Raw genomic sequence first — 15,669 nt, forward strand, 5'->3', positions numbered from 1 at the left:
TCCTGCTCACCTAAACAGAGTGCAGGGAGATGAGTAACACAAGAAAGGGGAAAGAGGAAAACGTGAAGTATATCAAACTTGAAAAGTCATTCTCTGAACATCAGATGATCTCTCCAAATGTACAGGGCAATGCTGCTACCTGACAGATGTATCATTAAGATTTATCTGACACACCCTCAAGGAAGCAATTCACCCTGCACTGTTTGAGAAACTGTTTTCAAAAAGTTTCCAAATGCAAACCACCTCACAACTCTGCTCTAATTACCAGCTCTGTCTCACAAAGAGTGCATGGCACCAACAGCAGGCAGCAGTAGACACAAGGAATTGTCATGCCAGTGAGCAGTGGAACAGGCACGTTACCTCGGAAGACTAGCAACAGTTTGGCAATGCAGGAACTAGACACACTGTTCTGCTCCAGAGCTCCTCGGACAAGGACTCTGGGCTCCAATCTATAACCCAGCTGGAGTCAGCTGTGACAAGTGACATGGGAACCTGCCTGCCCCAGAGCAGAGCCCACTCAAGATGTGATGCAGCACTCTGGGGGAAACACGTTCTCCCTCCTCTGCAAGAGCAGTAATTTCACTGGAGAGAGGAAGAGGGGAGGCTGGCTACAGCAGAGTTCATCAAGGTTGTCAACCATGACGTGTAAACCCTTACCCGTGCCCTTTCAAGCTGCCAGGAAGTTTGCCAGCTCACACATATGCACGTGTGTGTCCAAACAGCACATGCCCTTTACCACAGCTGATCCATTTGTTTTCAGCTGCACACCACCTCAGTTTGCACTGACACAGGTCCAGGACACTGCAGCAGCACTAGGGACAACCCAGTGTCAGATGACCCACAGCCTTCCTACAATCTCAGCCATGTGCCAAGCAAGATGTCACAAGCTGCCCAGCAGCTCTGCAGCCTCTCTCCCACAAGCTGACTGTGTCTGCAAACTGCCCATGGCTCAGCTGCACCAGACCAGCCTGACAGGCGGGCACAGCTGACCCTCAGCCCAGGGAAAATGGCACCTTGCTCTGCACAGGGCCCTGTGCAGCCACAGGCACTGAGTCAGAGGTGTGCAGGTGCCTCCTGAGCGCGGGGGCCGTGGCAGCAGCCGGCTCAGCCCCCCGAGCGTGCTGGCAGGGAACGCTGTGAGCAGGCACGCGCCCACACACCGCTCAGCAGCGACCTGGCATTTCTTCCCCCCTTTCCAAAGCCAAATTCAGACCATCTGTTGAAGTATTTCTGCAAATCATCCCTCTTTTGGGAAGGGCCGGGGGCTGAGTTTAGTTGTTTATATAGTGTCTGGCATTTCTGCAGTGCTTATCACTTCAGTATCCAAGCTATTTCCTTCAAGCTCTCCATTACTTTTGAAGAACCAGTGTGAGGCACCACAGAATCTACATTGTAAGTTCTGCAAAAAATAAAAAAGGGCATCAAAAAGACGACAGCTGCTCAGGTCACACACACATTTAGCTGCTAATAAAGCAAGTGGGATAGTTCAGGAGAAAGGGGAAGGGCCAACACAATGAGTTTTATGTCCTTTAAAGAAACTACTACTCTTACAAAATAGTCTTCATAAACAACAAGTGTTCCTGTTGCCTTACAGAGAAGAACTTGGCTTGCCCAGGGCATGGAAAAGGAAGCTAGTACTGCTATCCCTGAGAAAGCCAACACAAACTGAAAAAGGGAGATGAAACACTTAGAAGAAGAGATCATTTACTAGATCAGATCATACTTTCTGCAACACCTGCCATGGCCATTTTAAGTGGTGAACCCCTGGAGTGCTCCTGCTCCCACTGCATTGTAAGGGAAAGGATCAGAGACATTGCTTACCCCAGGTCCTGCTCTAAATCTGTAGCAAAGGAGAAAGCAGGACTCAAACTCACAGTAAGCCCCCCACAAACCCTGTCCCTAAAACACAATTTCTTCTTTTTTATAAATCCCTAACTATCACAGAGCAAAGAGAACAGCACTGAACAGGGCACAAACACACTCCCAGTCCGTGCATGGCCTTGAAGAAGGCGTTTCCATCCCATCAGACCCACCAGGACACGGGGAACTGCCCTGTTCTCCACACCCATTAAGGGCAGTAAGGTGTCAGACACCACAGTGACAAAGATGCAGCAGCAGCAGAAATGAAGATGGTCTGGCCCAGACTAAGCACACCACATGCTACAGCTTAATTCCAGGCACTTATCCACACAAAAGCCAGCACTCATCCAGCTCGGAGCTCTCACAGCACACAGCACAGCCCCTGGTCAAAGCAAAAAGGCTCCACTGAAAGCTGCAGCTGAACTCAGAAACCAAGGATCATGGCTACTGGGCTTCTTTCTGGCTTGATCCAAACCAATTGCTCACTTGCACAGCATCTCTTTCCTACTAATATAATTTGATGAAAGTCCCCTATCTCTGTGCTCTAATTAAAAAAGAAAAACACATAACTGTCTTCCCAAACACCTCCTCCAAGCCAGTTACTCAACCAGTGCAGAAGCATCACTGTCGTACATAAGAGGGGAATCTTTCCTTCTCCTTCCCTCTCCCCACCCTGTCTACAAAGGGCACCAACCCCCCTCATAGCTGGGACAGCTTTTAAATTGAGAGTATAAGCCCCAAACATGGAGTCAAAACTCCAGGTGGGGCAGGCACAGTCTTTGATGTGACTCAGTCATCTCCAGCTCCTCAAATTCATGCTATTTGGGGAAACTTAGCTGGGTCAAAACCAGCCTCTCTCCTGCTGGCTTCTGGATAAATGCCTCAGAAACAGGAAAGAAAAAAAATCCACACAGCTCTCCTGATATGCCATACACCAGCATCAGTGCCAAAGGAAGGAGCGGGGCACAGGAAGGTTTGACAAGACGCAGTCACCCACCCACAACAGGACTTCCAAAATGAGAACAAGCACCAGTTACTAAAAGGTTTAACAAAACAGAGTAAGAGTGCATTCCTGTGAGCAGCTCACCACAGGCTGTACTAAATTATGATCAACAGAGACCCCATAAATTACATAAACAGTAACATGTCATATTCCTTCTGATACACAACAAGCATTGCTGCCTGGGTGCCTCTCCCTTCCCTGAGCATATAATCTCCACCTAGACAGCCCACCTAAGGCAGAAAATGTTCAAAGTTTTTATATTTGCAGATGTGTAAGAGAAAACTGCCTGACAGAAATCCAAACCACCCAGAGTGACAAGGTCTTTTCACTAGGTTTCTCTGGGATCTTGCCTTGTTTTCTAAAGCTTTTGTACCTCCTGTTACTTTATCTTCACAATAACTCAAACTACCAGGCAATCAATACTGCAAGGTTAAAGCAACATCCAAGTCTGGCATTGGACAGCTCAATCCAACTCCTCCTTTCTGCTATCTCTGTGCTGGAAGACAAACAGGATAGGAAAATATTTATCTGCTGTTAGGATTAGCTGGAGCAACACAGTGTTAGCTCTAGCAAGCTGCCACTGTTAGCTGGATATGGCCAAGTGACAGTCCCCAAATCCAGCAGGTACAGCCAGAGGACTCAGCCCTGCTGAAGGAGGATGGCTTCACTACATCATGGTGAAGAGAAGCTGAAACACACTGCCCTGTTAGACCTCAGACACCTCTCTGGCAGAGAACAGGCACTTGCAGTCACATCCCTGTTGTCTCACTGCAGACAGACAAGACAACTGTCTCCAGCAAGGCTGGAGTCCATGCAGCCATTTATGAGGAATGCACTGTGGAACACAGGCATGGTGCTCAACATGTTCAAGGGTAACAAATAAAAACAATGCACTGCCTGCAACAGGCAGCATCTCCAGCTCATTTGCCATGATAAGCAATTGTCAATTCTGTATCTCCCAACCTGTAGTAGTGCAGATGTTTGGTCACTTCTAAGAGAGCCTGAATATACAAACATGGGCATTAAAGCAGACTTTTGCATTTCCTGAAAACACAGTTAAGGATTTAGAAGAACGCATCATGGATGTAAAAGAAATAATTACCAGTCCTTATGTACCTGCAGCAGCAGAAGGCAGAACGCTATGAACAGGCAGATTCTTCCCCATCCTGCACTGTTGCTGTAGAAGGAGCAGAACAGACATTTGTCCTACACAGCACTGCAGATTTTAACAGGAGAGCAGAGGCAGCTGGGAGAAAGCCAGGTCCAACTGGACCTTAACATAATGTCCTGTTAACAGGACATTAACAAACTTGTAAGTGACAGGCTAAACAGGCTGTGGGACCAGACTCCTCCTGCTGCTCGAGGGCTCCCACATGATGCTCAAACTCAGCTGGTGCTAACTAAATTTGCTCCACTGTCTGCCAGAGCTGTATCAACTTACTCCAGTAAAGGGTGAAGGTGCTCAGCTCTGGGACAGCACTGAGGGCCACTGAGACACCACTGATGGGCCATCAGCTGTGTAGAAATTTCATTCTAGGGAAAAACAAAGAAACAAAGGGGAAAGAAAAACCAAAACAAAAAATCCCAAACAAAGAACCCAACCAACAACAAAAACCCCAAAACAAACAAAACAGACAACAACAGGGGGAGGAAAAAACTGTGAAAAAGGAAGGCCAGGAAGAAATCAATCTTAGGAAGAAATACTTCTGTTCTGAAACAGCCTAGAAAAGGGGAAAAGTAGAAACTCCCTTCACAGTGCATCAGCATCCTATCATAACACACATGAACTGCAGCACTCAGGATCATTTGTTCCAGCCATTCCAAACCTGGTTTGGTTACAAATCATCTCCCCAGCCCAGGCTCTCCTAACAATGGAACAAAAATATTTTGCATTTTTCCAACCCTTTTCCTTTCCCTTTGGGGCCTAGTTCAAAGCCCTTTTATGTCATTCTGACAGCACAATATGATTTTAGGCAGATAAACCCAGCCCATTAAGAGATACACCCTGTGCAAGACATCTTACTGGCACAGGAAAGTTGGCAGTGCAAAAGATTTGCAGGTCCCTGCCTGCAAGTGAGACCAGGGATCAAGTGACAAAAGCAAGGAGGGTGTGGAACAAGGCAGACCTGCTTCTAGTCAGCACCAGGGAACGAGTCCCTCTGCAGTTATGATCAATGCTGCTAAACTTTTCTTCCCACCACACAGGCCTTTCGTCCCTTGGACTTCACAAGGACATCCCACCTTCCAGTAGCTATTGTGAATCTGGCAATTACCCTCCAAAAGCATCTTATTTCCACAGTGGGGTGAGAGCCCAGAGGCTTGCCAGCATCTGTAAAACAAGTACCTGCCAGTTCATCAGCAAACACAAGGCCTGATCCTTTGGAGGACCCAAGATGGAGACCATGCATCCTTATTCCACACCCAGGTACTCTTTGCTGAGGAAGAAGGAATAACTCATCACCCATGTTAGTCTCCTGGCTGCAGATTATTCAGATAAAAACCCAGTGTGTCTTAAAGAAACTTTCATGTCTGACCACCCAAGAGCCACTCTGTCAGTCACACTCCCCCCATTCCAAGACTTTCACTGCTGGGACCAAAGTCCCTTCACAGCAGATGGCTCCAGTGACCCCTTGGGTGGCCCTTTTGGCTCCCTGCACACCCCACACACAGTCAGACAGGGTTTCCTTACTGGCTCAGCCCTGGGTTTCCCACAGCAGTCTCAGATGTCTGGATCCTCTAAGTAATTTAATCGTGGTGCAGTGACACAAAACCACCTCGACCTGGTGCCTCTGGGGAGGGACCCCTAACAAAAGCAATCCTGGGCTTTTATACTCTTACAGTTTGTGCACCCAGACAGTCTGGGGTCTTCTTGCTGAGTCATCAGCTCCTGCTGTATCCCTGTGCCCTCTGCTGTCCAAAGGGTCAGCACCAGGTCACAGCCCCTTTCCTGGCTCCTGACATTTCCCCCACCCAGGGCACAAACCTCAGCTCACACTGCAGCTGCACACCCAGCTATCAACACTGGGTGTATTCCTCAAGAAGTGCCAAAGATATTTAACTATTTTCACAGCACTGCATGATCATCACACACCCTGCAACAATGATGTTCCAATGATGTTAGATTGGGCTTTAACCTTCAAGGAAAAGCTGTTCTCACAGGAATCTGCAGAATTGGGCCCCTGGTCAGGGATGTTGGCTCTACACACAGATTTTATTGTAGCTAAACACAACACAACATTTACTCACCTGGAAACACAGCTGCCCCACTCTGGGAATTTCTCCCTCCTACTATTTCACAATTCTCAGGATGACAGCAGTTATGCAAGAACAGCTGTATAGATACATGAAATGCTTACAGCTTCTAAGCAAGACTTTCCCCAATTTTCCCTTATCAGACAGCTCCAAATCCTATGGCTCCCAGGTTTCAAGGCACACCAGTCAGCCACCAGTCACCATGCCTCCATCATACCTTTGCCCTGGCAGAGACCTACAAGAAAAAACATGATGCACAAGCGAGCAGGGGGCTGCTTCCACATGGACATGCTGCTGTCACCTTGGCTAGCCAGGTAGGGATTTCCCCCATCTTGCCCTCTAATTTAAATCTTGGCAGGAAAACGGGAGCAAATGGCCTTGACAGGCTGTCAGTGACTTCTACCTTTTAGTAACTTAATACAGCACACTATCCCTTCCTAAAACGGCAGCAGGAAGATGCTCACAGGCTCTGGCATCCTAGTAAGACATTAACAAGATTGCTGGGCACCAAACAGGACTGCACTCTCCTTCAAGAGCAGGGCTTCAGTTTACAACACAGATTTGATCCCTTTTCCATCTTAGCCATCCATCTGTGCCACAGATCACCACCACCCCCAAAACATAACGCTCCTTACTATGACAGGCATTTGGTGAACAGATGAGCCCAAGGGCACAGCACCAGGAGAAAAACTGCACCTGTATGAACAACTACAAGTAACAGCACGCAGTTAAAATCCTACAGGCAAGACATTCAAATGGGTAAACCCTCATTAAATCCTCGTGTTTATTTTCTGAGGAAGAGGTTAGAGGAACTCCTCCCATTAAACCTTGCCTACTCCTTTGTTTATAACAGCCTGCAAAGCAAAACAGAAGTAGAGGACAAGAAGACAACCACCACGAGTCCCAGGCGATACATCCTTATCAGTACCACTCTAGTTCAGTTGCCTTTTGCTTGGCACTGCCAAGAAGCGAGTTCTTGAGAAGCAAAGCCACAGTTACTTGCAGTGATCAAAATCACTGCAGATACCATCCCAAAGCAGCAGCACCACAAAGTCAGATCCTAACAGAAGCGAGATCTCAGAGATTAACACACTATGGTAAAAATACCCACTATTGAACTGTAAACATCTAATAGCCAAAAGACATCAGGCCAAATAAATATATCTGGGATCCTGCCCTGACACCTGGCAAGGTATATACCCTACAATCTGAGAAGCCTTGCAAGAAAGAGGCTGGAACACTGGAAAATCCGATTTCCACAACTTCAGCCTCACCCAGCAGCTGCAGAGGGTGCAGCGAGGATGCTTGGGGTCCAATTCCCAGGGTGACCTTGAGGAAATCCCACAGTCTGTACACATTTCCACTCTCCCCGTCCACTGCACGAAGAGCACAATAACCTTGACCTATCTCAAAGAGGCAGGGATCTGGCTTAGGAGAGTCTGGAAGGAGCTCAGAGGGGCTTAGATGCAGGACCTGCGCTGCCACCGGGGCGGTCAGGGAATCCTACGATTCACCCCAGAATCAAAGCCCGGAGAAACTCGTCAATCGCTTTCAATATAAAAAGCTGCAGCTCCGGGGCACTGAAGGGCTCGCAGGAGCCGCACACGTGTCACCGCAATTTCCCCGGCGCGGGCAGGGCAGAGGAAGGCGCGCCGGGCTGCAGCCCCCGCGCCCGGCAAGGGCAAGCCCCGCTCCACGGCCAGGGGGAACATCCAGCCCCGGGCCCGCACGCAGGCACGGGGAGCCAGCCCGGGGAGCAGGGAGGGGCTGGGAACACCGAAAACCCCCAGGGTGAGGAGGGGAAGTGGCGGCGGGCAAAGGGAGCCCGCAGCTCCGGGGAGGGAGGTGAGTACGTGGGGAGCCCGCAGCCCCCCGGGGCGAGAAGCCGGCTCTCCGGGGCCCAGGGGGCAGAAAGGGTGGCCGGCACACCCCGGAGATGAGGGGCCGAGGGAGCGGCGGCGGGGCCAGTGCAGCAGGAGCAAGGCCGGCGTGCATGACCGAGCTGCATCCCGGCGGCAGGAGGGGTGTCGGGACCCCCGGCGGCGCCTCCGGAGGGCTTGCGAAGGGCCGTGCCCACACTTACCGGGCGGCGGCGGCGGTTCCCGCCGGGGCCGGGGACGGTGCGGCGCGGGGTGCGGAGCTCCTGCGCGGCGCGGCCCGGCCCGACTCAGCTCTGCCCCCTCCGGCCGCGCTCGGCGCAGGAACCGCCGCCGCCGCCGCCTGTCCCTCCCCGCCGGGGCGGCCGCCGCGTCCCCATGGCAACGCGGGCCGGGGCGCCAGGGCAGCGCCGCCGCCTCCCCCGGCCGGGCGCGGGGGCCGGGACTGCCCCGCCGTGCCCCGAGCAGCCCCGGGCCGCGCCCACAGCCGAACTGAGAGGCCCCTCACGGCTGGACACGGGGCGAGCGGCAGCGGGGAGAAATAATGAGTCTGTCATCTGTACCCGAGGGAACGGCCTGAAATTGTGTCAGGGCAGGTTTAGTTTGGCCATTAGAAAAAGGTTCCGCACCCAGAGCGTGGCTGGGCACTGAACAGGCTCCTCAGGAAAGCGGTCACGGCACCGAGCCTGACAGAGCACAAGAAGCGTTTGGACAATGCTCTGAGGCACAGGGTGTGACTCCTGGGGATGTCCTGTGCAGGGACAGGAGTTGAATTCGATGATCCATATGGGTCCTTTCCAACTCAGCATATTCTGTGATTCTCTTCAGGATACCAGCCAGGCCCACTGTGCCCATTGGGTCACCATGCTGTGCTGCACACCACCCCTGAGGAAAGCCACCATACCACTGGCAGGCCTTGATTTTTGGGGTTAGCAGGCTCCACTGTGGACCTGGAGTTCTCAGGAGTATTATGGGACCTAAATCCTTGCTGGATCAAAACATCAACAGAGACCGTTTCATCAGGCCTTGGAAATTAAGTATTTTAATGGTGAGGAGGACAACAGCAGCCAAACAGATCTCTGTGCTTCTTGGGATGACCAAGTTCTTTGTGGTGAGGGTGGTGAGGCACTGGAACGGGCTCCCAGGGAAGCTGTGGATGCTCCATCCCCAGCAGTGTTCAAGGCCAGGCTGGATGGGGCTCTGAGTTACCTGATCTAGTGGAAGGTGTCCACTAGAGGAGGATAGAGCGAGATGATCTTCAAGGTCTCTTCCAGCCCAAACCATTTTGTGATTCTGTGGCATCCACAGGTGTGCTACCACCAGGGAAAGAGGTGAAGATCTCCAGGGGAATTCATCTCTAAGAGCCTCCCTCATTGCTCACATACACCAGGCCCTGTGAGTGTGGGATTACCAGCTCTGTACCAAGGGTCCATGGAAGCTGGCAGAGCATCAGTGCAGTTATCCTGTGTAAGGAATTGCAGGTGACTAGAAAAGAGTGCCTACAAGGATGCTCCCAGGAGCATGTAGGGCTAATGAGGATATTGTGTACAGAGAAGTGACAATTATATGGAGTCGCAGTGAACAGCCCAGAAACCTCACAGTTCTTCACATACCTGAAAACAAGAGGAGCTTGTTATCACAGTCAGGGACCTGGAACCCAAGGTAAGAAGAAGCTGTAGACCAGAGGCCAGTGAAGCATCAGATGCCAATGGTAGTGAGTTGGATATAGGTGAAAAGGGGATCAGCTTTCCTTGTGTGCTATTCAGCCTGGGCTGAGCGAAGAATGGGAAGATACAACACTGGAGGTGGAAAGCTCTCTCCAGAAGGGAGGTGCCTGACCAAGGAAGGAGACCTGTGTCCTGTGGCCATTTTGTGGGCATATATTGGATAAGCATCCAGTACAAGAGAAAATGCTAGTGCAGTGGGCAAGGAGACAGAATAGCCTATCCAGTCCCACAGTCCTATCTCCACCATGCTTTGGAAAAACAGGCAGCAAGGCTGGGTTGCAGGCAGGCTGCTGTGGTGGGCACTCCTGCAGGAATTCCCAGTTTGGGAAACAGTGTGGGGGAGTGGAGGTCTTCTTACTCCCCAGCTGCAAAATTGCTTCCCACCCCTTTCCTTGGTGGTGGCATATCCCCACTCTACCCTGATTTGTAAAGGCATCAGTGGGTTTCACTGCGCTGTATCCTCTCAGTCAAAAGCTGAACTGAACTCAGTGTGGCTTGAGGTATTGATGTTACTGTTTATCACAGTGTATATGTGCTGGCAAGACATTACCATCCCCTGGCAAAGAAGGGGTTAACACTGTCCATCTTTGTGCTGCATCTCAGGAGGACTGCAATCACACATTTTATTTTTGGTTCTGCTGCGTGAGAACAACTGCTCTTTGTAACCTGCATGGCACAAAGGACCCATTTCTTCCGGCAGCATTTAAGAGAGGGCATAAAAAAAGGAAGCAGAGGAAGAAAGTTCGTATTCAGCAAGTGCCAGGTTGTCAAGGTTTCCTCTGCTTTCAGGCATAATTTTTTTATCCTGACAGACACAAAAAAGATTTAAATCTGTTTGGTGCAAAACAGAGCTTCAAAGCAGCACTGTCTGCGTCTGACAGAAGGTGAAGAGCACAGCTCAGGACCTCCTGTACAAGGCAACATTGTTGTCATCGTGGTGCACACATGAGCATTACACCAGGTCTGTGCTCTCCTTGTCACAAAGCTTGTCCTGTGTGAGTCTCAAAATCCTGCACTGCTTTCAGCCCACCTCCCAGAGGGCTGTGGGCTGGCTCAGCCCTGCAAGGACATGGGTCAAGTTCAGTCTGCTGCAAAGAAAGAGGCTGTCACGAGGTCTTGCTCTTCAGTTTCCTTCTCCATTAGTATTGTTTTCTGTTTTAATAAATTGTGGACTGCCAACTGAAATCCCCAAGTGCCTGCTGAGTGTGGTTGTTAAATCAACACTTAAAAAAGTAAAATTGAGCAAGCTTGGTCACTGCTCCCTTGGCCTGGACATGATTCTCAGAGCGCTGGTAGACAATTCAACTGATAAATATTGAAGAGGCAGTAATGTAATTAGCACCAGTCAACATCATTTTCTGGAAAAATCAATCCCAACCAAGCCTGCTCTTTCTCTCCATTGAGACCACAGGATGCGTTGCCAAAGGTAACAGCACGGAGGTGTTAGGGGAGGCATCCAGGGTGTAGCCAAACAGAATGACTAAAATGAACAGATTCACAGCTGGCCATCGGCTGGGATGGCAGGAAGCACCCAGAAACCACTGCTCTGGTTTCATTTTCTGTGCAAGTACTTGATATTACAGAAGTGAGAGAAGATGTGGATGCAGCTGGAGAGTGCAAGAAGGGGACAGCTTAACCCCAAATCCAGCTCTGTTGTTCCCAAAAGCTCAAGATGCAAGACCACACCGGTGAACCCAATGTATGTGGTCTGTCTGTCCTCTCTGCCCATTACTCCTTGAAAAGAGGCTGCGGACATCTTCTTAATAGTTATTTGATTCAAATGCTGAACAATTAGTAGGAATAAAGTCCCTGATGCTCAAAGCACACAAGTGTGTGTTAAAAAAAAAAAAAAAAAAAAAAAAAAAAAAAAAGTAGAATTTCCTTCCTTTTAAAGTGACTTTTAGAGCAGCTGGGTTGACTGTGCATTCTAATGAGAATGTCATGAGCTGGCTTAAACAATGGCCCGGCTCCTGCAACACGTCCTGCAGGGCTGGCAGCCTCCAGTAAGCACCAGCACCTCACAGCGCCCAGTACCCGTGGGGCTCCAGCCTCAGGGCTGCCTGACACCCAGCAGCCCCATTCCCTGCCTGGCCACAGCGTGTGCCACCACAGGCAGCCCCATTCCTTGCCTGGCCACAGCATGTGCCACCACAGGCAGCCCCATTCCCTGCCTGGCCACAGCAGGTGCCACCACAGGCAGCCCCATTCCCTGCCTGGCCACAGCGTGTGCCACAGGGAGCCCCATTCCCTGCCTGGCCACAGCGTGTGCCACCACAGACAGCCCCATTCCCTGCCTGGCCACAGTGTGTGCCACCACAGACAGCCCCATTCCCTGCCTGGCCACAGCAGGTGACACCACAGACAGCCCCGTTCCCTGCCTGGCCACAGCGTGTGCCACAGGGAGCCCCATTCCCTGCCTGGCCACAGCAGGTGACACCACAGACAGCCCCATTCCCTGCCTGGCCACAGCGTGTGCCACCACAGACAGCCCCTTTCCCTGCCTGGCCACAGCGTGTGCCACAGGGAGCCCCGTTCCCTGCATGGCCACAGCAGGTGACACCACAGACAGCCCCTTTCCCTGCCTGGCCACAGCGTGTGCCACAGGGAGCCCCGTTCCCTGCATGGCCACAGCATGTGCCACCACAGCAGCCCCTTTCCCTGCCTGGCCACAGCATGTGCCACCACAGGCAGCCCCATTCCCTGCCTGGCCACAGCGTGTGCCACAGCAGCAGCGCCTCAGCTCCTTTGGCAGCCAACACAGGCTCCCACACTCAGCACAGACAACACAAGGCAAAGCAATCTCATGCCCTCCATGCTTATCTCCTGGATAAAACAGTGAGGCACTTTTGTTTATTGAGTGCCGATGAATGGCGCTGTCTTGGCTGTGAGATTGGCCTGCAGATCCCACTCTGGGCACAGCTGCTGGCAGGGAGCCACCTATTGCCCTGGGAGCCTTTCAGCAGGGTGTTATCCCTCAACCCAGGGACAAAACGACCAACAGCTTCCCACCATATGCATCTGTCCCCATGCAGAGGTGGTGTTAGATTTATGGGGCACTGATCACTCTTTTCCCCTGCAAGTATGGTCCAGATAGGTGATAACAAATGCAGTTTGCTCCAGAATTTTTCAGTATTCCTCACCTTCCACAACTTATTTGTTCATCTCCCCTTCCAGCAGCTGACAAACAACTGAGGAATGTGCATTGGCAGTGACCTACATGGCTGTTTCTTGGGGGGCAGGAAGGTGAGATGGCTCCGTGCTGCCAGGATGAAGTGGATGCTGAGAACACTGTCACTCTGCCATGGGTGAAACAGCTGGACCTCAGGGAGAGTCACAGATCCCAGGCTTGCTGCCTCACCAAGAGCTGCAGCGAGCTCCTCCAGGGTCATGTTATTTTAGGACCCCAAAAAGCTGATGGATCCATTTGTGACTGCCTCTGCCTTGCAGCCATCATTCGTGCACAGCAGTTGTCACAAAATAGCCTGTTTAAGCAGCAGGATTTTCTTTACTCTGCCCAGACTGCAAAGAAAACATCTCTTGTAAGGGACTTTTGAGGGGGAGACACCATGTGTTCTTGCTTCTTTCAATGCATCAGGATGAAAGCCTCACCAAATCATCTGTTGTTGGGATTTTTGAGGGGGAGGCAGTGTATTTTCTTTCTCCTTTCAATGCACTGGGATGAAAGCTTCACCAGGACTGTCATTCAGCCTGATGCTCCTGCAACACTTGAAGGCTGTGCAGACACCAGGAGACAGAAACTTGCAATGTTGAGAGGGAACAGCTACAATCAATATCCAAGCCATGCTTGCTCTTAGCTCTGGCCTTGGGGAGATGCTAAGAATCACAACGATTTCCATTCTTCTCCAACCTGGAGGAAAAAAACCCAAAAACATTTGTCCTGAACCATTGCTGCTTCCAGAGGAAGTAAAATCTTCCGAGGATGTGGCTGAAGAAGCAGCAAGGTGAAGATTCACACCTAAGCTCATGTCCTCCCCCGGCTATCCTGTTACTACCTCCCTCATCCAGCTTTCCTGTCCTACTTTTCACTGTAATCCAAAGCTTCTCTCCCTCAGCCCAACAGAGCAGAATTAGAAGCCTAACCAGCCATGCTCATCAGCCAGCTCTCTTCTTCACACAGCAGGGAGAGATGGGTGACTCCATAGGGGCTGCAGCCACCCTCTGCAAAGTCTCACTCTCTCCTGGACATGCAGATTTGCTGTTTCTAAACCTGGTGATGCTAAACACCTCCAGAAGACCAGGTCTGGCCTGTGGCAGAAACCTGACAGAAACAGCATGGCTGGGACACATCTGGGGTTACTCAGATCACTGTGTGATTCTGTTCACACCCAAAGCTTTAAGTTCTTGCTGCTGCCTTGGAACTGTCCCACAAGTGAGCCTGCCATACCCTGGTACCCCTTTTGATCAGGAAAAAGGTTTCCTGCATTAGGATGGAAAACTCAAATAATTTCTTAAGCTATTTGAGGGGTCTTTTAGAAATTCCAAGGTTTACCCTTGCTGCTTCAAGCAGAGGGCTGGCAGGATTTTGAAAGCATGGAAACTTAGGACAGCTTGGCAGCTAAGAGATGACAAATATTACCTTGCTGTTTTCCCAGGTCACTCACTAAATGTCTGCAGACAGCATCCCATAAGCTCTCATGTCCTGTTAGCTTAATCAATGCTAAGCCCAACTTCAAGGAATCACACAATGGATTGGGTGATCAAACAATGTGTTGGAAGGCACTTTAAAGAACCAACTCACCTGCCATGGGCAGGAGCACCATGCAGCTGACTGTTCTGGGTTGTGCTCAGTCTATCTTCCCTGGACTCCTGTGACCTAGCAGCAGATGACCATGCAGGGCCTGCCCCAAGATGTGGCCCCACCTGGTGACCCAGCATGTGGGACTTTGTGTCCCACAAAGCCTGAGACACAGTGAAAACAGGGCAGAGCAGATGTTTTCAAGCTTGACATGTCCAGAGTAGAAATCCTGTGTCGCCCTTTGAGCAGTGCTACCTGGTTTGTTTTGGGTCACCACTGGTATTCTCACCCAGGAGTGAAGCTCAGCCACATGGCTTTGAGGAGAGGTTCCAGCAACAGTCACCTCCTCCTACCCTTGCAAGTGTGGTCTCCTCTTACTCACAGGGCTTCAGCAGAAACAAAATTTGCAGCCATCCTGCTGTTCTAGAGAAAGCAAGTAGAGATGTCTGATTGGCTTCCTCTGCCTGCTTTGTTTTCCACGTGCTCTGTTGCTGCTGTCTGATCCAACTCTTGCCTGAGAAAGGCAGCCCCAAATCTCTTGCTCCTTCCACATGGAAATGCATTCAGCTTTCTGTATTTGCTTTTTAGAGTATTTGTTTCCCCACCAATTTAATCAATCACTTTCTGACACAACATCTATGTTTTGGCCTTAAACCTTCCACAGCAAGGAGTCAGCATTATAACTATGCAGAGTGGGGGGGGGGGGGGGGAAATACCCACTTTTGCTAATTTGCAGGTGAAACTGGACTATTTCGTTTGGTGCCACCTAGTTGAGAAACTGTGGATGGCAACCATGTATTCACAGTCCTCATCCTTTCCCAGGAGATGCAATACTTTGCTGTAAGAAAACAGTTAAAAGTGCTCTGTAGTACCCACCTCTGAGCATCCCTCCTGCCCCTTGCACATTTTCCTGTTCTACCATCTCCTGTCTGGAAAAGATAAGAACTGCACTGGTGTTCAATGAGCAAACCAAGCAGAAGGATCTTAGCTCCAGACCCCCAAAACAATCTTCTGGATGGGTTCAACCTACAGACCTACTGTGAAGAGGTCTACAAGAAGAATAAAGGCATGGTCATATTGCCTACCTGGTTTCTATATTTCCCAGTCACTGAATTCTGTCAAGGTACCTGGAAACTGGAAAAAGGGTCGAACTCTCCTCATGGATTTTCAAGACAGAGATTTACAGAAAAATGG

The 15,669-nt window shown here is 50.5% G+C and overlaps 1 protein-coding gene across 1 annotated transcript in view; it reads right to left on the reverse strand.

Annotated features, from left to right (window-relative positions):
* Window positions 1-8,357, reverse strand: part of SLC25A22 (solute carrier family 25 member 22) — a 51,890-nt gene extending 43,533 nt beyond the window's left edge. The window contains exon 1 of the mRNA XM_074543264.1: window positions 8,199-8,357. The gene's annotated coding sequence lies outside the window, so the exon portion shown is untranslated. The remainder of the gene's footprint in view (window positions 1-8,198) is intronic.
* Window positions 8,358-15,669: the final 7,312 nt, after the last annotated feature.

The sequence above is a fragment of the Zonotrichia albicollis genome, chromosome 6 (assembly GCF_047830755.1).
Source record: "Zonotrichia albicollis isolate bZonAlb1 chromosome 6, bZonAlb1.hap1, whole genome shotgun sequence".
In the NCBI taxonomy this organism is placed as follows: Eukaryota; Metazoa; Chordata; class Aves; order Passeriformes; family Passerellidae; genus Zonotrichia; species Zonotrichia albicollis.